Source organism: Stigmatopora argus, chromosome 5, assembly GCF_051989625.1.
Source record: "Stigmatopora argus isolate UIUO_Sarg chromosome 5, RoL_Sarg_1.0, whole genome shotgun sequence".
NCBI lineage: Eukaryota > Metazoa > Chordata > Actinopteri > Syngnathiformes > Syngnathidae > Stigmatopora > Stigmatopora argus.
Window position 1 is genome coordinate 11,409,325 of NC_135391.1, and position 6,593 is coordinate 11,415,917.

At 44.2% G+C, this 6,593-nt stretch overlaps 1 long non-coding RNA gene across 1 annotated transcript; it reads right to left on the reverse strand.

Moving 5' to 3' along the window:
- Positions 1-645: 645 nt before the first annotated feature.
- Positions 646-5,212, reverse strand: LOC144075013 (uncharacterized). Its single transcript, XR_013300441.1, has 3 exons — positions 5,126-5,212; positions 1,276-1,344; positions 646-1,197 (listed from the first exon to the last, which is right to left on the reverse strand). It is a non-coding gene; the product is annotated as an uncharacterized LOC144075013 (long non-coding RNA).
- Between the last annotated feature and the right edge of the window lie 1,381 nt (positions 5,213-6,593).

Sequence of the window (6,593 nt, forward strand, 5' to 3'; positions counted from 1 at the left end):
AGAGCAGCGAAATGGAGGAAAAGCCCACTTGACGCCTCGTTTTTCTCACTGTAAATACACTCTGCAGACATTTTGGTTTCTGTGTAATATCCCAACGTGATGACGAACCGGTTAGAGTTGTTCTCGGACTCAGTCCAGGGCAGATTTTTTTCCGTGGATCAACCCAGGGAGGGTTGTTCCTAATCCTGCACCAAATGTGCAAAAGAACTCCAAATTGTGCAGCTTTAAATTTAATTACAGTATGTGGCAAAAGAAATATAATTTCATCAACCCAAATGTTATTATGATTGGAATCTGCATGAAAGAATGATTCCAGCGGTACTAAGGTCATTATTGGATGACAAGCAATAACAACACAATGGTCCGTTAAATTCGGGGAAGAATGGTTAGTTTTGGTGTAAGCAAAATTCCATAGGTCACTTGATCTGACTTTGTAGCCCAGTTCGTCAACACAAACTGTTGCTCACTTCAACTTTCAATTCAAACTGCACCAAAATTCGCTAAACAAAAGAACAATGATGAAGGAATCTTAATCTAATGATTTAAAATATAGGATACTCACATTCATATTGACTGCTTTAGTGAACAAAATGTCAGCAAACTTCAACGAACAGCTCACCATTTCAAGTTAATCGATACTACTGAATACACATTACCGTGAATTACTTCTAGGTTGGTTAAAAAAAACCCAACCCAAATTATAGTGAGTCCCTCTAAAAGCACAGCCAGTGATTCCACTTTCCGAGAATGTTCCAGGTAAAATGATGTGTAATTGCACACACGGTGAAGATGTGGGCCTAAACACAAGCGGAAGAGGTGGATTTGCACATTCCCCGGCAGGCTGCTTGATTAAAAGCCGAAACGAGAAGCAGCATGACTTCCCACTCAGTCATCGCGTCTGCTTCTCTTCCCATCTTCTCCTCAGCAGCAGCAGGAGGCGCTGAGCATCCGGCCGACTGGAACAAAGACGGGAAGGGAGCAGAAAAGAAGGATGGAGCGACAGGAAGGCGAGAGAATGAGAGCATACATCACGGCCTTCGTGGCTGACATTTGTGCTCGGTGCAGAGAGCCGGCATGAATTTTAATGTGGAGCCATGGTGGAGAACAAAAAAAAAGGACTCCTCGTCTCGTAGAGAATCCGTTGGAGTCGTGACCGGTCTCGCCTGGCTGCCGATTGGACGGGTCTAGAAGACACTTCTTGGGAATGAGAAAGGGTGAGGGTTAGGCAAAATGAAAGCTTATGAAAAAATATTCATTTCAGTTGTTGTAATTTACCTCTTCCTTGCAGATGGACAAAGAGACTCGGAACTCCATTGTAGGGACAGGACCACTATCCAGGTGAGTCTGACAGAGGCAGGGATCATAAAGAAATTAATAACAATGGGTACTAGTTAAACACTTTTTAAAAATAATAAAAAAATCTAGATATCAATTATGTACTGTCAAGCCTTCACCTCAGATGTCAGAATAGGTGAATTTATTCTCCATCTTTTATCCACTATTTTGACATTCAACAGAGGTTTGGAAAGAACTAAAAAAAAGAGTGAACAAAATGTGGGGCAAAAAAACTACCTGTGAGAAATACTTTAATTCCCTCCAATTTTATTGCATCCATAAAACTATAAACTCCCCTGCAAGATGGAAAAAATGAATGTAGTCCTCTGTGGTTCTCATTTCATTTCATCATCTAGTACTAGTAGGTCAAACATTATAGGTACTCATTGACCTTTTACATGCAATTGTATCATTTTAATTGCAGCTAATATCACTGTAAAGTTAAAGTGCTTTTTGGAAGAAAAAAAAATGGGCTGCCCAGCCTGTTTTGTTCCTGTCTCACTGGATCATAATGGTGGTACTTGTAGTGATGTGCAGGTTTTTTTGTTTTTTATTTCAAAGCAAAACTTGGTCCCCAGCATGTCCTTGGTGGAGGTAACAAATGCCATTTTCCCTTTTCCTACCATGCAAATGTGACCACTTCCTTGCCCCCATCAACAGCAAACACTGGTAGCGAGCCTCAGGCTTTTCCTATATAAGCAGAACCACTGACAGCATTTATGCAGTACCCCCCATGACAAACTGTTCCCTCTGGAACGAGGCGCGTGATTGGTCGGTCACGCCATTAGCCATGCTAGTCCCACCCCACTCCCTTCCCCTGCCTACACACCTTGTCAGTGTGTATGTGTGTGTTTGCCAACCCTCTCTCCAGGACCCCTAACACCACTAATCCCCATCTTCTTCAGGGAGGGATAAGAGTAATACAACGCTGCTAATGAAATCCTATTATTTTCCCCGAGCCGGAATGTCAGACGCAGAAAAGAGTGTATACGAGGAAACGATTAAGTAGAGTAGGAGGAATGGCAAGGTTTTGTATCTGAGGAGGGAATGATGAGAATAAGTGGAAGGGAAAGTTTAGCGGAGACCTAATTCGTTTGCAGATATGCAATGTTTCTCCATCTCGAGCCACCATTCAACCTCTGAGAATGAATTAGGCCTGGGCCCCATTATGACACGGTTGCCATGGGGACCGTATGTGACACCTCCATTCCAAGCAAAGCTGCTTTGTGCCATCACATCCAGCAGATGGCACCGCAGTGAAAACTGAGGGGTCCTGAGGGTCCTTCTTCTCTTACTCTTGTCTATATATTTTGTATTTCATACAGGGTAGTTATATTTCATTTAAAATGACCTCTGCCATATTTCCTTGTCCTTAACTTCAAATCATGGTCAACGTGTGCAAAATCCAAACCTTAAATGCAGAGAGCTCAATCAAACATAAGCAGCTGGCAATCTTTTTTTCAATATTTGAATTGCATCTACATATAGTCATGCATTATCATTTGTCGAATTGCCCCTTGAGAAAGGGAGTGATCACTTATCCGCTGCAACACCCCCCCCCCCCCCCCCCCCCCTCCACATACACACATACAAACACATATAGATGTGCTATTTAAATCAGATCCATGTCTGTGTGCCCAAATTGTAGTTTTGTCAGCAGCACGGCTCTAATGGATGGCCAGAGAAAGGATGCCACCCACAACACCATCTGGCTAATGCCCCATCCTCTGCCTATGAATTTGGCTCAATTGTGCCCAAGAGAGAGAAGCCACATGTTCATTATGAAAACTGCGGGGGGCTTAGAGATCCCCCGAGTGGCGACGAACGAGCGAGCGTGTCACAGGACGGCGTGACACGCAACACAGAGAGGGGAAAGGAGAGGAAAATAAAGACAAGTTCCTGAAGTCAATGCATTTGTCAGCCAACCTTGACTGACTTCCAGCAGGGAGCGTTCACCATTGTTTCAAATAGATATTTCTTTCCCAGGATCCATTGTGTGCTCACTTCTTGCAACACTGTCGCCCTCTTGACAAGTTTAATTCAACCTGGCATTGATATGACCTATTAGTAGAACTTCCTGTGTGGAGTTTGCATGTTCTACCTGTACCTGTGTGTTTATTTCCAATTATTCAGTCCCCCTTAAGTGAGACAAGTATATCTTTTCCTTTTCTCTTACTTGTGTGTGGTTACAAAAAATTCAACCAAGACATAATTGTCCAGCTGTTTTTTCCAAATATCTTTCATGAATTTTTTAAACATCTCTGACACGTTCATTGTTTTGTTTTCAACGTGTTGATATTTACTACTTGTCGTCAGACCACCGTCTGAGCAACCTTCTTTCTCCAACTAAGAGTGTGTGTTAATGAGGCTGCCTTGTCCAGGAAAAGACTTTCTTTATGCATGTGATTGGTTGCCTAGATCTCTGAATTGAAACATGGTAGCCATTTGGAAGTAAAATGCTTACAACAGCACAGAGCGTGCACAAACCCCCATTAGGTGTCTTTATCTGTTTCTGGACCATCGTGAGAGCAGCCTAACAGCATCTGTCAGGGCTCGCTAAACCCCCCCGGAACCATAAAAAGCCACGGCCTCCTCGGTGAAAGAACGGAGGCGGGAGGAACCCTCTGGGACTCATAGGAAGGAGATATGGAGAGGAATAAAATGTGCTTTTTCTTCCTCTACCATTCCAGCACGGCACGCGCCATGCGTAGCCATGCAGGCAGATGGGGGAGGTGCAGGTAGAAATACTAAAACATGCATGAGTCGCCTGCAGCCCAGGAAAATAATTACTGTCATTTAGCAGATATGTAGAAAAGAGCAGCCCCCCACAGGACGCTACACGCTGCCTGCATACGGATCAACTGCACAGCCAGGAAGGGACGAACCACGTGCTTGCCCTACTTGGTTACCTTCACCGGGGAGATTATGTTGTTATCAGCACAGATTTGTCTGTTTGTCCTCTTAACTGCTCACTGATCCTCTTTGGGGTTAAGGGGGTTCACACCTATCCTTCCTGACTTTGAGCAAAAGGTGATGAACATCCTTGGCAGGTCACCCGGATGACATGTAGTACCTGATTGAAAAACAATAATTCATCGGGAAATTACAAGAAACTTAATCCTCCGTATATATCAGAGGTGCCAAAATGAATCACACTTTGATAAGCACAAGTGGAGGCCGTTGTGTTAAGAACTATTCAAAACATTGAAAGAAGGACTATTTCACATCTTTGATTTAGGTAGAATAAAAAAGTACACTTTGTGAGATCTACTTATAGACATGATTATTCTTTGTGGATCTTGTGCACTGGATAATAAAACGAAAACAAATTTATTGGGCATCTTTTAGGGCACCCGAGGAAATATTGAAGAGATTTAAGGAATGTCAACAAACTTTTTGTACTCCAAATTCCCAAATGTCTTAAAGTTTCCATACTATGTTAAAAAGTAGAACAGCAAGTCATTTTCCTTGAATGTGATCAGTCTCTGGATCTTGGCAAATGTTAAATCCCATCCAAATTCCTCCCTCCTTGTCCCCTTTGTCTCACTGCTGCGGAGTGCGCGCAGCAAACACATTTACTGAGAGTGGAGGGCTGCCAGTGGAGGTCAAACGTCTGCCTTGCTATCATTCTTTATGACTGATCGAGTGGCGCAGCCTTCATTACCCTGAATTATATGGCACCATTATTACATCTCTGCCAAGGCCCGTGTATGGGACGCCTCTGGCCTTTTCAAGCTATCATCTTACCCAGGAGAAGCTTTAAATGTTGCAACTCTCTGAAGACACTTACTTACAACCAGAACTCTAACTCGTCAACATCACAAGCTTGTTATGGATGGCCCCACTACAGATGCTCCATCCCGGGGGTGGGCAAACCGGTCCTGGAGGACCACTGTGGGTGCAGGTTTTTGTTCCAACCGATCCAGTACAGACACTTAGACCAATTAGATTTCTGCAGAAAACAAGAAGCACCTGATTGCAATCCATTGATTGCACTTGTAGGACACCAGATTGGTGAGAAGGTAGCCTCTTTAAGGGTTGGAATGAAAACCCGCACCCACTGCGACCCTTTCTGGAATAGTTTGCCCACCCTTGCTTTAGCCAGTATTGTGCCAAAACAAAGTGAGCTAGCAGAAATCTTTGGAAAATTTGGTATATATACACATCTCAAGGTGCTAGTATATTTCTCTAGTTGGTTTGGAACCGGCCTTGTGTTGTAGTGGTTCACTCGTATGACTTTGGTGTGGGCAGGTGTGGGCTCAATTCCCATTGGTGGTGGTATGATTAGGGGTGTGGATGGTTGTTTGTCTCTCTGTGTCCCCTATGACTGACTGGTGACCAGTCTAGGGTATAGTCTGGCTTTTGCCCAAAGACAGCGGGATTAGGCTCCAGTAACCCCGCAACCCTTTCGAGGATGGGCGGTATGGATGATGAACGAATGAATCAATTTGGAACCGCATCAGACTAACTGCATCCAAATGTTTTTGCTGAAGGCGTTCAACGTTCCTGATTGAGACCATCGATGCGAAACATTTGAATAGGAACCGGCAATGAGAACAGCGGGGTAGCCTTCCCCTCAATCACCTTGTTGTCACTGCTGCCCGTCTCTCCAGCGCACCTCCCGCGCACCCGCTGCGTTTATTAGCGCTTGTGAGGTAGTGAGGCGATGGTGTGAAGTAGACTGATAATCTGTGAAAAGCAGCAGGGTTCTGTTTTGGCGCATCATGATGTGTAACCCATTGTTGATAAGATAGCAGCGGCAACTGACGCACACGTAGAAACAAACGGGTGGATTCAAGGACCTTGGGACGGACAGTAGAAGGTTTTCAGTCTATGATCATGTTTCACTGCCTGCTCGCTCATTTCAAATTGATTGGACATCTATCCCCTCCAGTGGCAGCCAATGAGTCGAATAAACTAGTTATCATAGTTCATGGCAGAACTCAACGTTTTCTTTTCATTGGCACTGAAATATCAATAGGTTTTTATAACACTTGCATCAGAGACATCAGTGAGTATGGTCATACAGATTAGGCCAAATGGGCCTTCTCTAGTGTGTTTGAGCTAAAACAGGTGCACACTCATCACACATCCACCCCCCAACACACACAAACACACATATATATGCACTTCTCATACTACTCTTTCCCCAGTGTGCTGCCATATCGGGCAGAGAGTCAGCACGCAATAACAGGGCTATTAGGACTGCCAGGTACCCTATTGATCTCCTCATTGATCCTCTCCCACCTAGAGCAGCT